General features: G+C 38.6%; 1 protein-coding gene across 15 annotated transcripts in view; it reads right to left on the bottom strand.

Moving 5' to 3' along the window:
- RNF144B (ring finger protein 144B) overlaps positions 1-27,882 on the bottom strand; it is an 87,156-nt gene that overhangs the window by 49,813 nt on the left and 9,461 nt on the right. For 6 of the 15 annotated variants that reach the window (XM_064423274.1, XM_064423184.1, XM_064423222.1 and 3 more), the window contains exon 2: positions 18,651-18,698. The exons of 5 other annotated variants lie outside the window; for them this stretch is intronic. The gene's annotated coding sequence lies outside the window, so the exon portion shown is untranslated. Of the gene's footprint in view, positions 1-6,492; positions 6,607-18,650; positions 18,699-27,882 lie in introns of all 15 variants that reach the window. 4 more of the 15 variants (XM_064423213.1, XM_064423159.1, XM_064423232.1 and 1 more) reach the window with 2 other exon arrangements.

Consider the following 27,882-nt stretch of genomic DNA (forward strand, 5'->3'; position numbering starts at 1 on the left):
TAAAACATAAAACTTTATTATAAGGAGTTTTCTATTAGAGTGAAATAAATCAAGTTAAATTATTTTGAAAGAATAGTAGGTGCAATGTATAGAGCTTTTAATTTTACAGTTAAAAAAAGGGAGTGGGATGGCACACTGTCTACTGAACATTTATGATTATGATCTCAAAATGAGTGGATTTGTCTCAGACACAAAGAGTGGTAGGTGACTTACACTCATCCTGTTCCTATGAACCAAACAAAATGCAATATTCATTAGACTTTGTTGGCACAGTGGACCATCTCCAAACAAAATCATATGGCTTCCATAAGTTCTATTTCTTCTCCATCCATATTTTTTCCTGTGTTTATACTTTAAACTATCTTTTGGTATTTGATCCATACAGAACCGTGCTAGAAGGGAAAAAATAAAATAGAGCCTCAGCAGAAAACCATGAGAAGTCAGCCTGCTAGCCCAATGGGTGGGTTTCAGGTGCTTAGAAATTTCGGCTTAAAAATCCAGGCCGATGGCTTTGACAGTGTATTACTGGAATTCCAGGGCACCTTGTCTTATTGGGACCTGAAAACATCAAAAGAAACAAAGTGTATTTGCCCCCAGAGCAAAACCTGTTGGTGGCAGAGCTCTACTACCAGCACCACCAGCAGCAGGCATTTTGCCACTGGCAACCAAACAGCTCTACAGAAATTTTTGCTTAGGCTAACTCCTTTCTATTCACTATGTGCATGAAGAACCAGCCTGCAAGAAGAATACAAGCTAAGTTTCTATGAGCTTGCCATAAATGAGACATTGATGAGCTGCCAGTGAACAGCAGACATCCAGCCCAGGGCAGCCAGAGCAGCACCCTCAGGCCAGGGCACATCCTCAGCCACCTCCTTGCGCTCAGGACACAGGGAAGAGGCTACTGTCACACCCCCCCTTGACCTTCTCCTGTGACATGAGGCATGCCTCAACAACTTGCTTTGCTCTCATATTCATGTGTTACACAAACAGAAGTAGAGTTGCTCAGCTCTTATGGGCATCAGGTAACAGGTGAGACCCTCTAGCTGTGAAAAGAGTAATTTATAAAGCAGCATTGAAGGAACCATACTAAATACACATGAAAGAGGAGACACTGAATTATCCTCGTCTCCTGCCTTCTCTTAAAGTTAGCACACATTTTTAACAAGAGTATATAAAGATTTCATGGGGATAACTTAAGGCTCAGATAAATTGATTTTCTATTAACTATGCTTATAGCTAACTTCAGCACATGGCATAGACATTCAATCAAGCACAGATTTTATTTTTTTTTCCCCTTTTGATCATGTGCCCAAAATGACACATTCTGTTGACTTTTAACAAACTGTTTTGGTAATGTACCTGGAATTGCAGTGATTTCAGACATCAGAATCACCATCAGTTTAAAAACTGAGAGGGGAAAACCATCCTGGCAACCAACACAGGAAGTTTTCTCTTCCTCTTTCTAACAGAGGAGGTCATCGACCTGTCCTTGTCATGAGATAAAAATGTGCACTGTTTTCATGTCTCTGATTCTACTGTGTTTTCTGTCCTGCCTCAAGCTCTTGACTGCTTTTTTTGGAAATAGTAAGAGACAGCTTTATTCCTTCCAACCCAAGCCAGTCTCCTAGGTGATAGCTTTGCCTTAGCCTGATTAGACTCTATCTACAGGTTTATAAGACAGGTAAAATTTGGAGGGGAGGGTGGCAGGGAGCACCTAATAATACATTTCAGCCCAGACCTTGTTGATTTAACTAACCTCTCAAGTCAAGGATGCAGGGGTCAGAGATGAAACAGAGCTGAGACACTTAATTTTATGGCTATAAAAGCCAACAAGAGGACTTTCACTGACATCTGGCAGGAAGGACCAAGGTGAGGAGCTAATATATACCTTTGAGTCATAACTTTTCTTTAAGTATGACACACACAGCTTTTGGTTTATTTAGGGTGAGAAATAATTTCCAAGAGGGGTTGGACAAGGGTTACTCCAATGGACTGGCTATGCAGAGAAATAGTGGAGCTGAAGCATACCCATAGGGAAAAACCAAGAACTTGTCCCACTCTCCCAGCATCCCCTCACCTTACTCAACTTTCAGAAAGGGTCTCAATGCCATTCCACTCCCCTTTTACAGTCTCCTTTCCTCACCAGAATTTACATCTCACCCATTTATGATGAGACCAGATATGAAAAGGTTTGTCCAGATCCACTTTTCTCTCTATGGAATTTAATCATGTGGCCAGGTAACACAACAAATAGCTTCTAAGGATTTCAGCCTCTCAGTGCACCACAGCAGGGCTGTTTGAGTGATCCTATTTTCTCCCTGCTGCTTTAGGCTGGCCACCTTTGTAATGGCAGCATCCAACAAGGACACGGTACCACTTCCCAGATGAGAAGCAGCAACGTGTTAAAACATGTGCAGCTGTTTGCTGGCAGCATGCTTATCACATCACAGCTGAAGTAACAAAATCCAAGATTGCTTCACATTCTCGTTAGGATAGTGATAAAACTTTTTTCTCTCCTCTGCTCAGAGCACAGCAGACAGCAATTACAACAATCTCCTTGAAAGGACACCTTTAATACTCACCAGCTAGCAAGCAGTTGTTAAATTCAACAATCCCAAAATTAGGATAGTGGGAACTCAAAACCAAGTACATGGCTTGCTTGCTGCAAGTGACGTAAGGATATATTTGGTTGCACTGAAATAATTTGAGAAGGGTTTACTTAATGTTTATTTTTGTATCTGTTACAATCAACTGCCAGGTAACTTAATTAAAAATAGGTGCTTTTAACCTGGTAATTTGTTTAAGACTCTTATAAAATTAGGGGTACCCAGTTGGGCAGAAAGAATCTCTAGGAAAAGAAACCTGATTTTTACAAGACTGATCAGGAGCAGGGGGGCAAGAGACATACCAAAACCTTTGGTTGTCCAAACAGTGCTAAAATCCAAGCAAACAGTGTTTTCTGCTTCAGTACTATCTGCGGTCATTGAAGAAATTACAAGTGAGCTCATCTTTTTGTTAAGCTTGACTTCATCTTTGAAAAGCCCCTGGCTCCACTTAGCTGCCCTATACACATCAGGAAGAAATTTAAACAGATCAAGTATTTCCTCCAAGTTTTGATTTTATACATGTATACATATTTCCTGGAATATGACAAAAAACAGTCGAGGCAAAATGCATCAATAAATCCGTTCCCATCAAGAATTACTTTGCATTATACAATATAAACAAATATATAAAATATATAAACAAAGCTTTGAAGCATGAACTCTGAATTTTTAGTTTCCATGAATTCTATCTTACAAGGTGAAGAAATCTGTTCAGTGACCTCTGACTGTGAGTAAATTTTTCTAAACTAAATTTTTCCTTACATTATCCTTAGGATAACTCTCTACATGCTTGCAATTTACACAGCTTGGGAAAAACAATATCCTAAATCACAGGGAATGGAAATGCTGCATTGTGGAAGAAGAAGAAGAAGAGACTTTAGACAAAAGGAGAAACAACTGGCCTACTTGCAAGAAAGAACCTGACACCTCTCTCAATTACCAAACGAGCAAAGCTAGGTCAGATCCCACCTGCCGAAGGCAGATGGGAAGAAACTTCCAGGATCTTGAAATCTGCCAAGGAGGTGTGAGAGAACATGAAGTTTAAGGAGGAACTCAACACAAAGTTTAAGGAAGGTTTGGTGGATGAGAGGCTGGACGTGACCCAGCAATGTACACTCACAGCCCAGAAAGCCAATTGCATGCAGGGCTGCGTAACAGGAACCATGGCCAGCAGAGTGAGGGAGGGGATTCTCCCCCTCTCTGCTCTCATGAGACCCCACCTGCAGTGATGCTTGCCCCTCTCAGGTCCCACACACAAGAAGGCCATGGATCTGCTGGGGTGAGTTCAGAGGAGGACCACAAAGATGATCAAAAGGCTGGAGCACACCTCCTACAAAGACAGGCTGAGAGAACTGGGGTTGTTCAGCCTGGAGAAGGGAAGGGTTGAGGGAGACCTTATAACACTTTCCAGGGACCGACATGAGAGCTAGGGAGAAACTTTCTAAAAGGTGAGTAGTGACAGGTCAAGAGGGAATGGCTGTAAAACGCTCCATAATTCTAACAGAGGCCAAAGGCAGGGAAACCATTTCACTCTCCTGAATATGAAAGCAGCAGCATGAAGAGACTGAGCATAACACTCTCCAGTCTTTCTGATTTTGATTCATGAATAGAGTACATTTGCCATACTGAAAAAAAAGCAAGTGAAAGGGAAGAAGAATCAAACACAGAGAATATTTTGAACATTGCGTGAAAAAACACTAAGACTTTTTAGCTTTGTATATCTTCATGGCTTTTTGAACAACATAAACAAAAAGATGACAAACAGCACTTCCCAATACCCTTGCAGAGAACAAACTCAGTGTCAAAATCTAGACATATAGCATCCCCAGCACCCCTCTTGGTGATCACAAACATCCCACCACTCTCTGGGTGTCCCAGGGAGCAAGCTGCCACAGGTTTCAGCTGGGAAAGCAGCACAAAGCACCTCTCTGGGTTGACAAAACTGGAAAGAAGAGGCTGTTTCCTACTGAGCAAACCTCAGAGTAATTATATACCACAACTTGGTCAGAACCAAGAAATTCCACCTGAGATCCTCTTGAAATATGGTGATCATCACACTTTGTCACAGGAACAGGGTTTACAACAATGGCTTCTCACCTTTGGGTTAAAAATAGTATCAGATCGTGATGTGAGATGTAGCACTCAAAGTTGTACATGGAAACTGAAGTTGAACAGCAGGAGACCATAGCTTATTTCAACTATGGATTTATTCCTGATAATACTAGTTTAACGATTTGAAGTATTTCTGGCAGTACTGTTAAATTGTTTATTTAATGATAATTGTTTCACTTTCCCCAAGGAAAATGACAGGAAACATGAATCAAGATTGCTCAGAAACTAAAATAACAGCTTCCTTTGTCCTTATTAATAACATTTTTGGTTTTGTGACCTGAGTGGGTATTTGTGAATGTGTTTACTGTGTGAAATCTTTTTCCAATGAGTCATTATTTTGATGCAATATTTTACATAAAGCAAACAGCTGATCTTATGTGTGATTTCTTTTCTTGTCAATAGGACTAGGAAGGAGAGGAGAGAACTGAAAAACACGTAGGAAGAATAAATAAAATTAATGTTTTACAGGAAATCTGATGTTCTCTGGATGTTCTGCTGCAGTTAATTTCCACTAAACACAGCAGAGTATGACGGGAATGGAGATAGTGACGGTGAAGGAAAAATTCCAATAATGTGCTTTCATTCTTTGATTGTCTTTCCAGGAAACAGAGAAGTTGCTTCAGCCTCCTTCAAATGGCAACAAGTGCGCAATAAATTTTTTATCTCTTAGTGATAACCCAGATGTGCAACACTCCATATACCAAGATGTTTTGAGTTTCAATACTATTATGGACCACAAGGCCCATCCATCACTCTGTCTAGACCACACAAAATCTGTTCTTGGCACTGCATGAAGGTTTAAGATTCTCTCACATTAAAGCATCCATAAACTGACAATCAAGATCTCTGCTCTCTATACCATCCATTTCCAAACAACATTATTTTTTCTATTGTAAAAAGATTCCAAAAACCTTATGAATTTAAAATAATGAACATTTGTACAAGCGTTTCCAGCATGTTGCTGAAAAACAGTCAGTGAGTAAATTATTTTCCTCATTCAGAAGGCATTGCAAACCATGGTTTTCCTCAGGAATGGAGATTTATTAATTTGGCAGATTTTATGCTCCAAATTTGTATGTGAAGAAATGGTTGAGCAGCAAAACTGACAAAGCCTGGTTTCTAAGGATTTGTGTGCCTTAAGGCTACTGAAACAATAACCCTAGTTCCCTGGTATCGCTTCCAAAGTGCCCCTAGAGCAGTCATAAATTGCACTGCCCCACATGCACACTGATTACTGAGCCTTATATGTGATGCTGGTTTTTTGACTGGATGTACCAGAAAATGTGCAACAGGAGAGAGTCTTGCCTGCCTTTTTACATCAATGGCTCAGAAAGTTGTGAAGCATATCAGCAGACAAATAGTGTAATTCACATGAGCTCTATTTCCCTAAGAAATTCAGTTAAGCAGGAGACTTAAATCAGCTCAAACCTTTAAGGATTAGACTGATCATTTCACAAAATCATAGCAGAAGTCAGGGCACTTTACTGGGTACTCTTCAAACGTGTGGCTATGTACAGCCTTTCAGTTTCATTACACACAGTAGGAAGTAAAGAGGAAACGCTTTCATGTGACATGCTAGTTTCAACCATTGGAAGTCAACTTCAGGAATTTTGCAATAGGCTTTCCAGCTCTTTAACAAAAAAACACCTGGAGCACAGATAAAAGGTTTAGAATTTTTTTTCCTAGGCTTTGCCACAAACACCCTCTGACCTTGGAAAAGCACAGTAATTTTATCATCTGTAACACCACAAAAAACCTCCAAAACCTTACTTACTTGTATACAAAGTACGCAACGCATGCCTCAGTTGTCCTGTATGCTTTGTTACAGACTGTAAACTGTCTTGCATTCAAGGGCAAAGCAGTGAAACACAAATTTTCAAAGGGAAATCTGGAGTGAATTAAAAGATGAAAAGTTAGTCCCTATAAAAATAAGTTTTCTAGTGAATACTAGAATCACTGATCTGATGAAGTATATTTGTTTTGAAGACAATACAAATAATCATTCAAACAATACAAAGTGTCTCCATGTGTTTCCATCAAACCTGCCAAACTAAGGCAGAAGAGATAAATGCCATATACATTCTACCTGCCTAAATACTACGTGCTAATACAAAATAAATACAAAATTCTTGCAGAGGAGACAAGGGGCCACTGATACCTCTCATTTCTGAATCTCTTCCCATATGCTTCCTCCCACCTTCCCACTATCTTCCCTTTGACTCATGCCCTTTCTATCTTGTTATCTCAGTCATAAAAAATGTTTGGCAGACAGTTCCTAAAACTTCCTGCACTACCTGTCTGAAACCTGTCTGAATCTACCTTAAAAGTCTAAAATCTTTTCACTTTTTCTTCAGAATAGTTACTTCCATCAGTAAGCAAAATCCCAAATATCCCACTATTAATATGGTACTAGCTCATGACTTTTTGTATCTGTAGAAATATATAACATGCTCCAGTGTGCTTGATCTTGTTTTTGCCTTAAAGGTGTCTTGTGAAATGTGTTGAACCAGCTTTTTTTTTTTTTTCCTACTATTTACATCTGGATTCCTGTGCTACTGCAAATGTAATGTGCATGACCACGACATTTTAATGTTTGTCATTAATGTGTGCATAGGATTATCAGAAGGGAACTCCTTCAGGTAACACCTATTTGACAATTCCTAACTGCTAACATTTCTTCTTTTAAAAGTAATGATAAGAGGCTGTACTTTGTGAAACTATGAAGTAGCCTGGTATCAATGCTTTTTATGTTACAGATTTTCTGTACCCTACTTCAGACCGTGGTCCCCCTGCAAGGCATCACCCAGAAACACTGTCAGAAGGTGTTCACAGTCTGAATTGCAGTCAGAGGGAACCAGAGGAAGAGTTTTGAAATAACACAAAAAGCAAGGCAGGAAGAAGATACAAGATACCTTTGTACACAATTAAACTAGTCTGAATATTTGAAATTTCTTTTTCAGCCTCCTTTCCTCCTCATCAAGAAAATGAATAGCTGCAATTCTTGACCAGCATTAACTAGTCATCACTGTTGGCTAGCCACTGGTACAAGTCATAGAGGAAGCAAAGAAGCTGAAAGAAGAGATGTTTCCCTTATGAATAACAGGGCAAGGTGCTTTTTTTATAGATGGGCCAACATAAAACATAACAACGCAAGCAAGGATGACATTGATGGCAGAAAACAAGAGAGTAGCAGTGAGCTGTGGAGGATCAGAAAGGTAGAGACGAGAAGCAGCAATCCTCCCTGCTGAAAGGTTATGGGAGAGAGATTCTCACCACAAGCTACAAGCCAGTGCAGGGACTGAACAAACAGCTGAACAGCCACAGCCAGCACCACAGGATGTTTGATGGTAACACCTAATGCCTGAAAAACACTCACAACAAAACCACACGTTTCCTTTCACTGTTTCCAGAATCGATCATTTTGTCACTTAAAAAAACCCCAACAAAATCCCCAAAACAACAACAAACTTTTTCAAGCAGATTTTATCCATTGGCTAGAACACTTTTCTAGACTCAAGAGCTCCATCCCATAAAGCACTCCTGCATCAGTTGATGTCAAACATTTTATCACAAAGCTGACAGTCCCTCCATGGCATTAAGTGAACAATTCCTCAGAGATTTCCCCCCTTTTCAGCTTTTCCTTGTTCATCCACCAACCCCCCCACCACCTGCCTCCTCCTCCCCATCAAAAATCCTCACTGTTCAAGACAGGTCTTGGAAGAACCTGTTTTAGTAATCAGTAGGGTGCTCCAATTACTTCATCATGACACAAATATTGCCAACACCTCAGATGCGGAGGTGTTCCTGGCAGAGTCTGTGTTTTGCCTTCCTCCACAATGGGAGTCACCTCAATAAAGGAAGACATTTTGCTGACATACACAACTGAGAGGAACTTTCCCTGGCATTTGTAACTGGAGCCTCAGTAACTGATGGTCCTGAAAAATGATACAAGGAAACTATTCTAGGGGGGATTAGCTCTTAGTTAGGAGATAGAAACAAAGCAGAGTGTTTGAATGCTATGAAATCAAGGAGTGCTCCACAGACCACTCTGGAAGAACAGTTCTGTGTGGATCAGCTTCCTGAAAAACAGACATAGAAGAATGCAGAGACCAGGCTCTAGAAAGCTTCTGTTTGTCTGTCTGTCACTGGGGTTGACAGTAGCCAGGCAGACAGGTTAGTGATCCCCTGACTCAGCCTCCTTGCAGTGTCACACAAAGCTTTGCCTTTTCTCAGATACAAAGTCCCAAGCTCTGCTGACAAAGTCAGCAAGGGATCAACTGTCCCTGTCCTTAGCTAGACACATTTCTCTTTTCAAAGTCTGTTTGAGCCATTTAATTATCATGAATGCTGTCTTTATCAAGCCTGCCTCCAGTCAAGTGGCAGATTCAATACTATTCAATACTGTCTGGCAGAGTAATTGAAACCCATGAAGTGTGTGCAGAACACTACTCTGCTCCCCTGAAGCTCAGATAACTCTCGAGCACTGCGTTGCCATGATTTTAGACAATGGGAAAGATTTTTGCCTTTGAGAAGCATCATGGGCTCCAGAGCTCCTCCTCTATTTCCAACTCCACTTCCAAGTGAAAACAATTAATCTTTTTTGCCAGCCTGACCCAACTGAACAAGCTCTCCTCTTTTTTATATACATCTATTTTTCAGTCCCTTCCCCCCATACTGACACCCACTACAAGGAAACAGTATTGTCCCATTTGTGCTCCCTGCAGCTATTCAGCCTCTTCTGGGCTGAGCTACATTTGTAAAAACTACAGTAAAACAAGAAACTGCTGACAGAGGGGTCTGGCCTGAAAGTCAAAAGGTTCACACAGCATGTTACCAACACCTGGAGTGTTGGACAAACTCTAGTCAAGTATTTTGATCATACAATTGCATTATTTGTCTTAATATCATGCACAAAACAAACCTGATGGCATCTAATGAGCTTTCCAGCTTCTCCAAATGGCAAAATCACTAATGCATACTAGCACTGAGTGTGAATTTCCAATAATATTTCCAAGAGGCAAAAAAAAGGTGATAAAAGCCCTCTGCTTCTGTACCCCATCTCCTTCAAAGAGCTGCTGAGCAAAGTGATAAACAAACATGCTACAAGGTCACCTGACAACCAGCTCTGACCAGTTATTCAGTGGTTCTTCAAGAACAAAATAAATACTGAACACTTCAAAATGAAGGTCACAGTTATTATTGACCCTAGCTTAAAAGGGGAATAGTCAATAAAATAGAAGACTACTTAGTCAAAGCTACTGCAGTAAAAAAGCACAGAAAACATTAAAGAGAGAATGCAAATTAAGAGCTGTGATAACTGGATGGTGTCTGGCATTAGCAGGCTGAAGAAAAACACACTACTGTGTAACAGATGAATCATGTCTGAAGAGAAGTGCAATTAGGACCAGCTATCACAGGATTTAACACATTATCTCATCAGACTACACCAAACAGGTTCATGAGGATCTTTGTTAAATTAAATCAGATAGATGCTGCTGGAGGAAGAAGTTATTGGTGTTCCCAGTGGCTCATTTGCAGGATAAATGCCTTTGAGATCCAGAGCACCAAACAACACTTTACCTTTTGTTTGTTTGTTTTTCCACACTGCCCATAGCTTGCTCACTAGGCTTTATTCACTCCTCTTTCTGCCTTTTTACTTTGTTTACATTACAGTGTGCAGGACAATGTTGTTAAACAATCACATTTGTGAATGTTAGGAAAAAGTATCCTTTTAAAAGGATTCAGTGGGAATCAGCAGAGGAGTTGCATACAAGGACCAAAGATAATTCCATCCCCTCCAAAACTGTGGCTTGTCAGACGAGCTTTAATTTCCCTTTTGATGCAACTACATGCCAGTCTCAATTTTAAAGATCCATTTCAGTAGAGCTACTGCCTCTGCATTCTTTTAAACTATCGTAAAGAAATATGAACACAAAAATATCTATTTTTATATCAATATTCTAAAAGCATATAAAAGGGAATCTGGCTTTGTCCTCATGATTTATACTGTCAATAGAAAGCTTTAACTAAGTTACAGTAATATCATTCAGTTGGATTTGGGGTTTTTTGTATAGCAAACATATGTGAGCTATAAATCTCAAGAAACAAAAAAAATCTATTTAGCTTTAGGCACTTTTGTATCACCAGCAGGCTTAGGTATGCTTTCAACATTTTGTCTGTTCAATGCTAATGGCAATGGATTAGGCAAATTAGATATGCCTACCAGTGCAGTTCCCCGATAAATTACAGGCTTTCTATCCTCAGCAGGCCCTCAATAATTCCATTTTCTGTAGAAATGAAAATGTGTCTTTGGAACAAAAGAAAGCACTCAGTCTTCCAGCCATTCACAGAAAGTTTTGCTGGTATACAGCCATATGTCAAAGCATGCCTACTGTTCTGTAAGTCACCCAGGGAACAGCAGGACTAATGAAGCCTGGTTTCCTACAGAATCATGTCCTCCATTTAGCACCCACAGTGTAATGCAGTGCCTGAGCCCTCCAGTGCAACACAGCTGTATTGCCCATGTTCCCTCACAGCAATCCTGCACAAAACCTGAACTGCGCCAACACACAGAGCTCGGCCCAAGTGTCCTCCCACAGCATTTCTCCACTGCCTCCTCTCCATGCCCTTTCCCTTCCTAGAGTCACCGCACTCGTCCTTCCTCCTTCCCAGCTCCTGCCAGCCTAGTGCTCCATCTGCACTGATGGGTGACCAGCAGCAGCTGAACATAATGAACTAGACCTGAACTCTGTCTCCTCCAACCTGGCAGGAACCACTACAAGTTGGGCAGTGAGTCCAACACCATTAGAAGGAAGATGGACAGACAAAGGGATACACAGGGTGGTTGGACACACTGTGTTTTCTTTGAAAGCAGAAAATCTAGTCTCTTGAGAAGGCTGCTGAGATGCTTCTTGGTTCTCTTCAGGAAACACGTAAGCATGACAGACTTACTGGAAAATTTACCCTTCAAAATGTCCTGAGATAATTATTTTCATTGCACAACTTCTGCTTCTGGGAGTTTATTCACACAGCTAACTCAAAAGAGAGAAAATAGCCACTAAGTGTGTTAGTAAGTTTTATGCACTTTATTGAAGCCAATAAGAAGCTATCTAAGAAGATCAGCGCTGCTGCCTCAGACTGAAGTTCTCAGCCTTATCTGCCACCTACAGAAAGGCCTTGGCATGACAGAAGAGGATGTGCTATGCAATTCCTCAAAAAAGATGGACTTGTGGCAAGCTGTTCGGTTTCCTCTAGCTGAGAGATATCAGACCTGTATCAGCAAGATATTTAAAAAGGTTCTGGCTACTGTGTTATAAGAGCGATCTCAATAGCAGTCAGACAGTTTTTGTGTTTGTATTTTTAAACTGTGTCATGGAGCCTAGAGCAAAATTTGCTCTAACGAGGAAATGTGCAACTGGAAAAAGTATGAACTCTTGGCAAAATGAACATGGATAGTTAGGGCAAGTCTATAGGATCCAGCCTGTCTTTGTGAATCTTTGGACAGGTTGTCCCATGAAAACTAAATAAAAAGCAAGAATGGAAAGATAGGGACACAGTCATGGGTACACTGAGAGTGTCTGTATGCTTTGCATTGGAAAAGGGGTTATTTTTTACCACCACCCACATAAAATTTCCCACTTCCAGCTAACTTCTCAGCTGAAAACTGGGAAACAACAATTTCAGATAATGGGTAGAGAAAAATGTATCTGCATACCTATCACAGAAAAGTATTTAGCTGTGATAATAGTCACCAACGCCCACCTTCTGAGATTAAGAACAAGCTGCATTTATATGAAAAGTTATTAACATTAATTATATTGCTTATATGGGTTACTAAATATCTGTGGGTTTTATAAACTTCATCAAAACCTTAGACCTGTTCAGCATTCCCACACCTACTGGTATACAAAGTAATGGGAATTGGTTTGGCCCCATCATTACCTTTTTCTATTGGCAGAAGTCAGGGTCTAACATTAACATTTCACTTTCTTCCCTTCCTTTTCTTTCACTGCCTCTCTACAATCCACATAGACATTACCTTTTCCTCTATAAAGAGCCAAGCTTTTGAAGAACAATATTAATATAACTTGTTATAAACTGAAAGAGACATTGAGGAAAATACTACTATATATGAAAGAGGATTCCCCACATTTGTTAAAATTCCCAATCCCTACATTTGTTAAAATTCCCAACAGAATTTCTTTCATCAGAAAGACAGAGTTCTAAATGTGCTTTTAATTCTTGATTTTTCTGTTGAAGATTAGGCTTAGCATAATTACTTATTTACAAAATGTCAAAATTATACATTTCATTAATTTTTCAAAATGTTTTTTACCAGCAATATAGTCAAATGTTGTCTGCAGCAAGTTTTTGCTTCAGAATTTATGTAATACAGAACAAAATTATTCTCCTTCAAAGAACCGTGTCCTCAGACAAGTTAGCATTTTAGAATTACTTGATTCTTTTAAACATAAGCCTTTATCTTTTAATAATGTGAAATACATTAATGTTTCCTATTTGTTACAACTTAGTTTCCTCCTGAAGTGCTGCAATTGTTGGCAATTATTTGGATCTTGCCCTAAAACCAAGAATTGAAAAAGCTAAAAATATTACAATTATTTCAAGTAGGAATTACATACATGTATATATTAAGTCACATTAGCAAAAACTTAGTAGAGCTAGGAAATGAGCTCAGGCTTCCCAGAATCACAATATTTCACATTCTAGTTTTTATTCAAACAAAGCCTCGTCAAATAGAGCTAAACAAGACACAGAAGACTGAAATTTTTTTTAATTCATTATGTTCTTTTCACTGAGAATTCAGTCTATTCAGCTTAGTGCCAACACAGGCTCTCCTTAAATCCTAGACTGCACTCATGGGATAAACTGCTGATTATATCAAAGGAACCTTCTCATTGCCAATGTGTTTGATACCTGGCTGGCATTTTCCCTAGGCAAGTGTGTTTTGCAAGCTCTGTGTTGTAGCTCATGCTATTTTGGTTCTGTGATAGTTAGAAGCAGCAGCTGAGACAGATCCAAGACTGTCGCCTTCTAATCTAAGTCACCACATGCATCATGCTTCATCAGTGATGAAAAATAGAAATACAGCATCTGGACGTGTCTTTGGCCATAGAGCGCCCAGAAGACATTTTAATGAAGTCTAATGTCCATAGCTCAAATTCACTTTGTGTGCAGCAAACTGAACTACACAGACAGTGCATTCATCCTCAAAGAAAACTGAAATTACTTTGATTCTGGTAATTGTTAGGTCTAATATTAGCAGTGTTTGGGGGAAGAGCGCTATGCTATCTTCCATGGAATCACTTCAATGCACCTCAGCAAAATAGATAAAACTAAATGCTACTGCCCTGAGGATGAGAAGAAACTAAGTATTTCTGTCCTCATTCCTCTGCCAGCAATATTTGGAAACAGCAGCAGAGCAGGGGTATAGGTAGGGCAGAGGTGATAGGAGTAGGGTTATGGTAGGTGGGGAAGTTGTTGGATTGCAGTGGAGAAAGGGTGAGGATGTGAAAGAGATCTGGATGGATTCCCAAATGTCCCTAGGGAGTGGGTACCATCAAGGAGTTAGAGGGTTCTCAGAGGGGTAGAAGGTTTAGGACTAGTCAGGGACCATTTGTGCTTGTAGCAGGTTTTCTTTGCCTCCTGTCCCCCTAACCTTCCCCACTCCTCCTCACAGTCTGACCTCACTACAGCAGATGCCTCAGCCTATTGCTTTTCAACACTGTATCTTCTTTCCCTATCTTTTTCTGTGGCAGGCAAAGCACCCCAATTCCACCTCCATCACTCTTATATACCATTTTCCAAATATTCTCTTTCTCCCACTTTCCCCAAGAGCTTCTAGCATGTAAGAACAATTAAGTGAGCTTGATGGGACTTGGAGGAGAGAAAATTATAAAATGGACCACAGTGTTCTTTCCTTGCTCTCTTTGCAAGCTGTTCTGATCAGGTAACACTTCACTTAACATCAGTAAGAATCTTTTCTGACTGGGAAAGACTCCTTGTAAATTCATAGCCCCCTTTAGAACAATGGTTATTTTGAGTCACCAAGTCTCAGGAACCTAAAAGAAAAGCCAGATGGGAATAGATCATTCTGATCTTGATTTGATAAATCAGGATCAACTCTGATCACTTGATTTGATAAATCAAATAGATTGGTTCAATAGACAGCTCAAATACATCTCCTGCTCTTGGGCCCACTACATCATTATATTTCTTTACTTCCAAAAATTCCACTTGGACACAGAATGTTTTGTACAGAACACCACCATCAAGGGCTAAAAATAAGTTGCATATACCTGTGACGGGAAACAGTACATCAGGGCCAGGAAAACACAAGAAAGTGGGGAATATTTGACAGACAAAGAAAGTGTCTCAAGTAAAATATTACCCTGCTGCTGCCAACATTATTTAAGACAGAAAAATCTCCACTGGTTTCTAAGACATTGGTCCCACAAATAAACTATCTCTCAGCCTTTATTTAAAGTGTCACTTGCTGCTTTGATGATTGACTTGCTATTGGGGAAAAATGCCCTTTATTTTTCTAAATAAGCAGCCTACTCATTGTTCTCTACAAAGTCTACACTTGAAACAAGTGTACATTTGTGTCTATGTAAAAGCTTTACATTTGAAAGCACAGTTGTACTAATTTTGGTTCATAATTTCAGGCTTCCCTCTGACAATAAAAAATTATGCTACCTAGAGTGATGTAAATTGGGTACCATAATAACTAATTCCATTTTTAATGTCTCTCCCTTTCTCTAATATCAATTACCTTCTGCAACACCACAGTGCCCTTGAAAAACACTCAAAAAATTATGCACAAGAACCACTATACAAGGAAAAATCAAGAGGATGTATGAAAAAAAAATATATCTGACTACAAAGACTGTGTAAACCAAGACAATGAGACCACTGTTCCCCTACAGCTTACAGAGTGGTCCTCTTTTATGGTTTTTTTTCCCCATCAGCATAGAGTAGGTTTTATAAGACCTCCTCTCCCCCCAGATGGCATCAACTAACACTGGAATAAACGCACTCACTCCACACATTAGCCAGTGTAAGATGGCAAAGCCTTTTCAGGCTGCACTAGAAATTCAGACCATCTAAGAATCATTTTTGGCGTTCATGAAACGTATAATGTTCAGCGCTTTTTTGAAAAGCAAGTCCAAAGTATTGAAAAACACTTCCAAAGACGCATAGCTACATTTTACATTCACCTCTGCAAACAGCAATCACATTTATGAGATTGCAAGGCAGACTTGGGCTTCATAATACAGGGGCTATTATAAACTAACCACCATGTAAGGAAAGACACTTAAAGGTGGACAGACAAGCAGAAAGAAATATAAACCATAAACATAAGTTATCTTAAAATAAACCACTTGGAAAGGGAACTTGAAAAAAATCTTTACTGCTAATCAAAAAATGTATAAAAATTTAAACCAGTAGGATGCCTACATTTAAAGGCAATGCTTCTCAAAAATCCAAACACTTGCTATGTAACAACAGGCTACATTCCTATCCTTTCAAATACACTGTTTTATTTTTTCTTGAAAAAGTAAGCCTTAAACTATTCTAATGAAAACAGTGGTTTTGATTATTTAATTCAAGATACCAAAATGCCTCAGACATATTCTCGATAACAAACCTGACATTGTATTTTTTTGCTTTAGTCTAAGGAGCCCTCTAGTGCTCACTAACAGCAACCATAATATATTATTTCAAATAAGTAAGGAAATTCTTGCAAATCTCTGCCTATTAGTGCTACCAAACACCTCCAGCTAAGGGAAAAAAATGAATCTGAGATACTGGGTGATACATCTGCATGAAGAAAGTAACTTAAATTCCATAGTTAAGACTGTTATTTGGAAAATATGTTTATGTTGCTTTCTTATAATTTTAAAGGACTCATGGGTTTAAACAACATTTCAGTCATCCACCAATAACATTCATTGATACAAGTTCATTTTTATATAGAAAAAGAGTCTTCAGTTTTCAAAATGATTCAGCTCTCTCAGTCACCACTGATGAAAGTGAGTGACTAATGAGGCACACTGCAATCATCTCCAGACAGGTCTTTTTTTCCACAAAGGTTTTATTCAGGTAAGTTCATGAAGGACCACCCCATTCCATTTTAAAAAAATTAACTCACTTTAAACAAAAACCATCATGTTGTGGAGAAAAGGTGCTATTAGCTTAAGATTTCTTATTCATTCACAGCGCCACTCCCTCATTTGGGTCAACAAAACTGCCCATGGAGATAAGCTGTGAACCACACCACAACATTTCTCAGTGCTACCACAGGCTGTAGAAAAAACATATAGATAATATGGCTTCAAGTTCCCTATCCACCATCTGAGAAAGGATTTTAACCCATTTCTCCAGTGAAAAGAGCTGCAAGACAGAGATATAGCAATCCATAAAATTGCACAAAATTTTCTTACATTTTTTCTAGATGAAGTCTACTGATCCACTCTGTAATGTGCAATATCCTGAGTTTCTGTTCCTAGAAAAGTTTCATTTAGCAGCAGAGTACTTGTTACTGAATCTTCCAACCCCCACCAGTAACAATCACATAATGGATTTACCAGTGAAGGGTGGTTGCCAGCTATCCTAGAATTAATACCATTCCCATTTTTAAGGGGAAACTGATTCTAATCCAAGCAGCTGTAATATTAAAATGAAGTCAATACAAAATGGTAACTAATTTCCTTTTTTTATTCTAATACCAGAAATGTACTGTCACCATATGAAACACTATTTTGTCAACTGCAGACACTGTCCAGATGTGAAAGAAAAATACATTCTCTGCACTTCAAATTTTAAAAACTACTTACATTTATGTATACTTACAAACACATGACAGTATCATACAATACTCCAAACCCAGACTCTGCAGGAAGCTTTCCAAAAAAAAAAAAAAAAAACTGCTAAGCCCCCCAAAGCACCAAACCTCCCCGCTAGTTTAGCTGAGGACCTATATATCTTGTATTTACTGAGGGACAGACAAAGCCTTTGGTCTTAACAACAGCAAAGTGTTGGATTTAACACTGCCACCTTAGAGACATGAAACTTGCACAGGAGATTATGAGGTTTCTTCAGCTCTCACAATTCTCCTAGACCCCAGTATGCACCGAAAATTGTCCAGGACTAAGTACTTCTACTACCTGAGCCAGGAATAGGGAATATATGTGTCCAGAGGATAACGAGATGGCAAAGATAAAACTACTGTGTTCCTTAAGTTATTACTTGTATAGACTAAATGGTTACACTGGTACTTCTACAGCACTTTAACTAGCCTTGATACAGTTCTTGAAAGTGAATTTTTAAAAGTTTTTCAACCTGCAGGATCCTTGTTGTCAGCAAGAGAGGCAATTCTTCATCTAAGAAAGAAAGCATTTTCTTGAGGGAGATAATGCAATAGATGTCAAAGTATTATGATATTTTAGTCCTGCTTCTTTCATGATTTGTAGTAGTTTTTTATATCCACAGCATGACTGCTATTGAAAAAGGGCTAGAAATGTAATGCTGCAGTGAGATAAAAGCTAATATATTAAATACTCTTACAAAAATTACTATATTTCTATAACTTCTTCATTTTTAAAAAGACTGTGCAAAAGTTTTGAGAATTAAGTTTGGTAGCAAAGACATGCCCTCTAACTAAACTGACATTCATCCTCAAGATATCATTTCAAGGTCCACCTTTAGATTTGCTTTAGTAGAATGTTATATTACGTGCAATCAAAATCACTGCTAAATTAACAGGATTAGGAGGCATAACATCTGCCTTTGCGTGAGCTCTGTTAGGCAAGCTGGACATATGAAAAGCCACATAGTGACTTCTTGTTCACTCTTCCATTAGGAAGAATATAGAATATGTAACACAGTCTTAACTCCCCTAAGTTTACTTACAGGATTCTTTCTTCAGGGACTTGAAAGGATACTTCTGTGCTGCAGTCACTGTAAGAACAAGAAGTGCAAATGATTTTAAATGTGGAATGAAAATGTTAATTCATTTAACTCAGTTACACAGGCATTTGTGCAAAAGCTTTAGAAATGTTCATAACATCCCAGCATTAGCACAAGCTGGTTATCTAAAAGTAAGTGAAATTTATGCTTCCTCTGAAATCAGTCAAATTATCTAGGGAATATAAGAAAAAGAAAAATACATTAAATCCTGTAGTGAATTTAAGTCTATGGAATTATTTTATTGAGGTCATTGATGACAAGGTCAAAGCACATACAACTAAACCAAGAAAAACAGTACCAAAGAAAACCTTGTTTTCCCAAAGGAAATTTGCTGCTACTTTACTATTATTATATTTTCCCATGTAAATTAGGGTTTAATTCTCAGTGTCCTGTTATGATTTCTCTCTTCCTGTAACCTCCATTAGAAAATTAAATGCAGCATGAAAGAAAGCAGATTGACACTAGAACAAATTAATTATGATGCTCTGACATGGGAGATTGGATTGTTTTATTATATTAATGATAATACAGATTAATTTTGAAGAACCCTACTGGTCCTAATTCACAGAAACTAGAGATGCCACAAGACTGTTTTGTTAAAACAAGCAATAATTTCCAAGGTCAGGGAAGAACTTTGTATGCCATTGTTTGACAGGAACATTTTTAAATACTTTCATGACTCAAAAACATGTTTGATGGATGCTCTCAGGTCAACTGTCACAAACATGGAGTTTCATTTTCACCCTGACATAGCCAAAACTATCAACCAATCTATCCCCTGAGAAAGACACAATATACCAAATTCATTCAACATTTTTTCTTTTCCTCCTTGAAAAAAGGTCAGGGTAAGGAAGAAAGCATGCACTACAGATCCTTATTGAGAGATGACTCTGCAAAGGTCAACTCAAGTAAGCAAGCATATTTTCTTCATCTGAAAACTGAAAACCATAGCATGAATACACATCTTCTGTAAATGCTTTAAAAAGAACTGTAATTCTGTAGTTGCAAAGGTTACAAGTGCTTCTGTCTTCATCTTTTAATAGTACGTTGAACAAAAATAATTTGCAAGCTGCAACTTCACACTTTCTGTTCCACGTTGGATTAATGACCTATTTTTCTTTTCCACTTCTCAGAGAGATTTCAGAAATGAACACATTTTCCTTCTGCAATCAAAAAGGTTTATGGATCTCATAAGACTTTACACTGATCTCTTCAAATGCCTGTTAACATTACATGTGAAAAACGAGGAGATTTATATATTTGCCTGAGATGCTTTCAACTCATTTCAACTGAAATAAAAGTCTGACATTAAAAGTTTTACAACTGTTTCATATAAAGTCAAGTATGAACTGAGCTCCTAGTTGAAACTGAAGCTCCTTCAAATTCTGTGGAACCCAGAACAAAGCAGGGAGCTGCTGCACAATGGCAGTACATACTACAGCCACCATCCTGATTGAGTAGAGGGATACAAACTGATTTTGCCAATGTTCACTTCCAGCTATGAAAGCTTTAAAGAGAGCAGTCACCAGTCCTTCAAAGGCCTCACATTGGAAACTGACTGAATTATACAGAATCAAGAACAGTGTGACATTAAAATTCAGCACTTCAGAGCAAATCGCAATAGTGAACAACCAGAAAAGCGGCCAAACTCTTGGACCTTCCAGAGGCAGCTGGAGTGCTCACCTCTCAGCAGTGGCTGCTCTCCTGGTCCAGCAGGACAGTTCTGAGCACATGTCCAGCAGTTGCCTTCTGCTGTGCACAGACTTTAGACAAGTACAGTTTTGATTCCCTGCATTTACAGCATTGTCCCTCATGGTAAAATATCACATGATAAGCAATGTTTGGAATATAAATCCCCAATATTTAAATAACATTATGAAACCTGTTTTTAAGCAGTTATTATGTCTGTAATTGTACTTCCTACAAAAATACACTCAAACTTTTAGGGTGCCTTCAAAGCTCAAATTTACCAACATTGACATAATAAAAAAGAAAATAATGTGTTAGAACTCAGCTCCATATATTAGAACCAGCAAGTTTTCTCTTCTAAAATAAACCTAATTGGGAAGGCAACAGGATTTGGGAGTTTTTAAAAGAGTTCTTTGTAGAAGTCTTTATATACATTTAACTATTTATTTAATGAAGAAGTAGCAGGGGAAAAACTAACTGTTCTGTAAAATTGTCCAGCTCCACAAAGCTTCACTGTGTACTTTAATATCTGTGGCTCACATGGCATTGTTGAGCCCTCTCTTTAGGTACTGGGAACTGCTCTAAGGTCTTCCTGGAGCCTTTTTCAGGCTGAACTACCCCAACTCTCTCAGCCTAGCCTCATATGGAAGGTGCTCCAGGCCTCTGATAGTCTTCATGGCCTTCCACTGGACTTGCTCCAACAGATCCATGTCTTTCTTATGCTGGGGGCCCCAAAGCTGGACACAGCACTCCAGGTGGGGTCTCACCAGAGCAGAGCAGAGGGGCAGAATCCCCTTCCTCAACATGCATCATGCTTCTTTTGATGTAGCCCAGAGTGCAACAGGCTTTCATATTCAATTTTTATCCAGCAATTCCCCCCGAGACCCTCTCTACAGGGCTGTTCTCAATCCACTCATTGCCCGGCCTGTATTCATGTTTGGAATTGCCCCAACCCAGGCGCAGGACCTTGCACTTGGCATTGATGAACTTCATGAGGTTTGCACACTCCCACCTCTCAAGCCTGTCCAGGTTCCTCTGGTCCCTTCCCTCCAGCCTGTCGACCTCACCACACAGCTTGGTATCATCAACAAACTTACTGAGTTGGTGCTGCTTGTACTACTCAAGTACAGGCAGTAGTCCTAACCCTAAAACAATGTTAGTGAACAAACAACCCACTGTTTTCTCAGAACACATCCCCCTTTCCCTTGTTAATGTCATCAGGTTGTCTGAGTTGAGCTTGAACTAACAGCTTTATTTCCCAAACTCTTCTGTCAGAGGGCCAAGGGAAGAGAACGGAGAATGAATAGGCAGATGACAAGTGGTGCTTGGTGGCACTCATCCAGAAGATGGATGTAGAGAGGCAGAAGCTCAGTAAATCCACGCACACCAATATTCTGGATAAGGGAGGTCCTCAGGTGCCTTCAACTCCGTCCTGCCACCCTGAGGGTATCACCATATGCACACTCTCAATCTCTCTACACATTGTGCCAGTGCTTCTGCCTGTGCTTTAATTCATTCCTGCACCCTTTCATTCACTAGTTGCATCTCCTGAGCTGATGGACAACAGGACCATCACAGCTCCCTTAATTCCCAGGCAGCAGCTCAGGACAAAGTAGCACATGCATGTGTCTCCTGAGAATAAAGAACCAGGATACAAAACTCACAAGGGGTGTCAGAGGTAACGAGCATGCAATCAGTGCTGAAGGGCACTCTGCACACTCTATGACTTTTTTTAATGCCTACCTTTTACAGCTTTTGTAAATTAACACACTTAGCAGGCTGGTGGGAATCTGGGCCATGCGTAACAAAAAACCCAAGGTATTCAAATGTTTAAAACAAGCAAGTATAAGTTTCAACTTTTAGGAGGTATTGGAGTTGTAACTACTTTTGTTTTGGTAATTAAAATATGTCCATGTATACTATGTAATAAATCTAATGTTTTATTCAGTAAATATAATTATTCCATTAACTACTATTCATATTACTTTACATTCGGTTTTAAGACCCAAATCAGCTAATCTCTGTGGATACTGCAAAATTTGATTATTAAGTCTGACTTTATTAACACAGACAAAAAAAGAGAAACTTTTCAAAAGAGCTAAAAACCCCAGAAGTATTCAAAATAATTATAACAGTGGTTTGTTTTGTTAAGGACAAAGTAGTTCTAATTCTTATTAAGTTTTCCCTTTATGACAGAAGACCAACTTTTTTTATTCAAAAATGAGTGATTAGAACTGTGAGGACAGAAAGAAATGTATCCTCAACAGAAATTCTACTCAAATTTCTACTTTGTTACTTTAAATATTTAGATGCAATGTATCCCCAACACCTTCCAATCTGGTGCAACTGTGGGCTTCTCCTGAAAGAAGAGCTTCTCCTTCCCCCTCACCTCTCTCTTCCTTAGCTTCCTCTCCACCAGACCTGGTAACAGTGCAACCACAAAGACAGTCCTGCTGACTGATCTGACAGAAGATTTAGTCAGTCTTCTGCCAATCTCCAAAAAAGAAAAAACATTTTCATCAGACCAGTTTGCTGGACTTGCCCCAGCAACAGAGGAAGTATATGAATTGGCACAGGAAAGTAACAGAAATCCCCTTCTTCCTATGGGAATGGCAATTGTACTAGACAGCATCATATCCAGCCACATGCTCAGGGCATAGTTTTAAGCTAAAACGGATCTAATTTCATCTTATTCCCCAAAAAGAAAGAGGGTCCCGACTTCTATTTGTGCCAGAATAGCACTGGTGTAGGCATGTGATCTGCAAGGTCCAGGCACTCAGCAGAGCCTTCAACAACAAAAAACCTGATCCCTTTCCAGCTGCTCTGTGTCTATTATATCCACTTAACCATGTGGCTAATGAATGCTACAAGTAGCATAAAAGAGAGCAGCAACACTTGGTGAGCGGCCAGGAGGAGGACAGAGACAGAAGCACAGACTGAAGGTATTTCTATGCAGTGTTGAGGACAAGGGCAATTCCTCCAAGGGCCCAGAGTAAAGTAAGGAAGGAGAGGAGCTCCACCTCGTGAGGCCAACAGGCACCAACCAGCACATTTGTTCTTTGTAATCCTTGCACAGTCCCTTGTGACGGATGAATGGTCAGGCACATGAGAAACTCTCTTGTGTTTGACTAGGTTCTACAGTTTTCACATCCTTCCACTCTCCAGTATTGTTCATCTGACAGTTTAATGAATGACAGAGTGATCCAGCTAAAGCAGCACGACTTTTGCAATAAATAAATAAATAGGAGCTCTCTTCCCAGCCCACTACTACTTTAAATAAATAAACAAACCAAATAATTTCACTTAAGCTGTTTTTTTTTTTTTTTTCTTTCTTCCCATCTTCATCTCATTGTACACTGAAGGGATCTGGAAATCTACTGCCAAACAAACATGCAATAACTCTACATGCAACATTTGCCCCTTCACCCCTCTCCGCATCAGCTATAAACATAGATTAATTAATTTTTTCAACTACCTACAGATTTGCTTTTAAAATATCCTGAAACACTTGAGTTCTTTTTCAAATGTATCTGAAAATGTCAACTGGCACAAAAAATATAGACAAATATTATATTATACTATATTTGCCAGAATAAAATGCAACACAGAAAGCAAAATGGGCCAGTATGCAGCTCTACAGTGACAACAAAATGAAAGCAAGCAAAAATCTGCATTCTAAAAAACAAGTTTTAAAAGTCCCAATATGCTGTAAGGATGAAACACTTCATTTTGGTGAGCAAAATACAGAACAGAAATAGTTGCAAGTCTATGATGATGACTTATTAACCCTTTACAGAAGAATCCCAAGCACAAAACCAGGTATTCTCAGAAGAATGCAGAAACCAACACCTAGTAGTAATTCCAAAGAAGCTGCTTCCAACTCATCTGAACTGTTTCAATTCACTTTCATGACTGTTTCTCTGAGGTCAAGAGCAGATCCCATGCCAATCTGATCCCACGATCTGTTTCACTAGTCAAAAGGGAGTATTTGGTTTGGGAAGCTTCAGGAATGTTTAAGGGGGCATATTTTGGAGTTTTTTGCAGGTTACTACCAGGAAAATTCCAGATTATTTGATCTAAATTACAGGAGAAGAAAGGAATGTGTAACTACTTATAAGTTATAAAGAAGCTCAATATGCATTACTACACTCTAAGTTTGAAAAGCAGTCAGTGTTCCCAGCCAGAACCACATAAATGAGAAAGATTCCCCATGTTCATCCAAATCAATCTGTACAGAATATAACCATAACTCCAGAGAAGGAAGCTAGCCTTATCCCACCACTAACTGCATTCAAAATTTCCTCTTGCACAGTTACTCCAGTTCTCTTCCACAGTTTCACTGTGTGAGGACCTTTGGAATCAGGAATGTCCACATGAGAAGCAGACTTTTGTACTGCTTGAAAAGTGTGGAAAGATATTCAAGAATATATTCAAGAATTGCATTAATAAAAAAAAAAGGACTCTTACAGCTTATATACACAAAGAAATTACTCAGTATTAATTAGGGTATGAATATATAGTACAAATTCAAACTGTCAAGATGGCCTTTGCTGCAGCACAATAAGCAATCTGTCTGTGCCTTGTGCCTCCCCAATTCACAGTCCCCTGAATTTGGTTTTTCTGAACATAAGTTTGTGCTGTGTACCATCAGTGAACCACCCTGGCTGCTCAACAAGTATCCACATTGTTCTGCTGCTCTCTGTCCAGCAGAGTGAGGAGAGGAGCAGAACAGGAACCAGACATAGTAAACTCTGCAATCACCATACCACAGCTTAGAAGGGTTTATTAGCCAGAACTTTCGGGAAGATTAATTTGAAAAAGCTATTAAAATGTATTAGTTAAACCATAACTGAAGTTTAAAAGTGACTGTAAAATGCTCTTGCTTAATTTACTTAAAAAGTACATTTAACTTAATTTACTTTAGAATTCACAAATAAAAGTCACTTCCAAAAAAAGAACCCATAACAGATTTGAATGTGATTTAATTGATAAACTTTTGAAGTTAGCTTAAATTAAAAACAAAGAATGTTCATGTAGTAATTTAGAATATTTTTCCTGAAGGCTCCCATGTATGCAAGCTGAGAGACTGCTATTCATTTTTTCTGAGACAGAAAATGCAGTGAAGACAGAGGGCTGTGTTTGGAACTGGGCAAGAAGGTAGCTATGAAGAAGTGTGAAGTGAAAGCATTTCAAGTAAGTATTTTTGTAAGGCACTTGCAAAAATGACAAAAATTGCTCTGTTGCCTAGCCCATTTTTCAGCTGAATTACTTAACCAGATGGTAAGCCAAGATATGTGACCTTCTGTGCCAAGTAAGGTCACATATCTGGGTTTTGGGGTTTTTTAAAATAAAGTTTAAAATTAAAAAATACTCTAAAAGATAAGTTTTTTGGAAAACTAAAGGTGAATGCATTTTCTACAGGATAATTGCTTAGTCAATGAAACACACAAAAGAGATGTAATCTAACAACACTCAGACTTCTAAGAAAATACATATATGATATCACCCCTGTATTATTGACCATTCTGATGTGTACTGCAGGCCAAATTCTACCTTGCCAAGTCACCTCTTAAACACACCAGAAAAAAAAAAAAAGAGACATATATATGCACATTTTAAATAAGAAATAGCCAGAACATAACAAAATTAATATTCTGATAAGAGCCATGGCATTTGTTTTTAATAAGCCTTAAGTTCTGTAGTTAATGCTAGATCCTGCTTCACTGTTCATCATCTGCATTCCCTCCCAGCAAAGCCTGCTGCAGATTAGATGGCAGCTTAAACTTACAAATTGAACTGACATTTACAAGTCAGAAGTGACACACAGAAACTCTGCAACTGAATCACCCAGTCTGGGTACACTCCCAGCTAGGTTCAGTAATAGGATACATCAGATTGCCTTGGACAAAAAGATTCTTTTCACAGTTAAACATCCAGGACTGTTAAAACACTGGAAAGATTTTACAAGGCTTTAGGACCTGACAGATCTTATAGCAAATTTTAAGGAAAATTAAGCAAATTGTTAGTGTTTTGGACATGTTCATTTTAAAACCCAAAATAGGAAGTGTTATAGAACAATCAGACCTAATAATACTAGGTAGTACTATCTTATATAAAGCTTTAAAACCTGTTACAGAGATGTCAGCTCTGTTACACTATTAAGGTCTGCAATCCTGCACACAGCTGTAGAAACCTTGAGTATGTGAATAATCCATCTTTATAGGGTGAGCAAATCAGGAAACCACTCTCATAGGTATGTAAAACATTGGGGTTTCAGGACCTGTTTCTGAGAGGCAGACTTCTTCCAACACATCAGTCAGAGTGTTTGGGTTACAAAGCTCACATGTGACCAAGGATCTTGTAATCAACGCTGCAATCCACCACCAAAAAGTCGAATTCTCATGAGTACTAAAAGCTGCTTTACATAGCAGGTCTTAAGTATTTCCCTTAAGGCCTAACTAAGCATCCAAGGAAGCCTCATCACACCAAAGGCAGCAGCAAGTGTAGTAGGTATTTATTAATTTCTACTAATTTAAGAGCACAGAAGTACAAGCCTCACCAAACATAACAACCAGTATGCAAGTCTTTCAAAACAGCATAAAGCAGCTAAGAGTAAACTAGAAACAGACACCAAAATTTTAAAATACTTTTTCAATTTTTTATTTCGAAAGTAATTAAACCCTCAATGAGAAATGGCCAAGCTAAAACTGTCAGATTATACAGTTGTGTTTATATAACACCAGTCTCTTTCTCCAGCTACATTTCAAATGGGAAAAGCATACAACTTTTCTTTAAAATCAAAACCAGCCAAAGTATTTTCCCATAAGCTTTCCAGGAAAGTCAGCCTCTGGACTAAAACCAAACATAAAACTTTCAGCGGGAAAGGAGAATATTTCATTAAATTGTGAATACTCAAAGACAACATTCAGACATAAAACGATGGAGAAAATTTTTACGTAACTTTCCACTTAGCAGCTACTACAGACTACCACCTATTATAACAAGAACATAACATAATAATTTATTTCAAAAAACTCAACTGAATTCAAGGCACAGGCATTGTATTGTGTGCTCTCTACCTCTGTCTGAGTTTTGTACATTAATCTTCAGCATCAGGAATGAATGATCAAAAAGCATGAGAATATGTTCTACTCCACAAAGCTACTTTTGTCCACATGACTATGCATGTTTTGTTCCAAAAAGCAGTAGATAATTTCACAGAATCACAGGATTTTGATAAGTTTAATGGTTTTTATTTTTCCAGTATTAAAGACTTTTAGCTATTTTATAAAGTAATTACTTGGAAAAGCTGAGATATTTATTTTGAAATATGTATCACCTTCCTCTAAACAGAAGAAATAATAAAAATACCTGCAACAAGAAAGGTTTTATAAGAAGATAAAGTCTGAAGTGTCTTGTAAAATTATTTATATAAAAACTATAGGGTAAAATTTGAAACACTCCAGAAACTTTTGCAGAAAATTAA

This window comes from Passer domesticus, chromosome 1 (genome assembly GCF_036417665.1).
Source record: "Passer domesticus isolate bPasDom1 chromosome 1, bPasDom1.hap1, whole genome shotgun sequence".
NCBI classification, from domain to species: Eukaryota; Metazoa; Chordata; class Aves; order Passeriformes; family Passeridae; genus Passer; species Passer domesticus.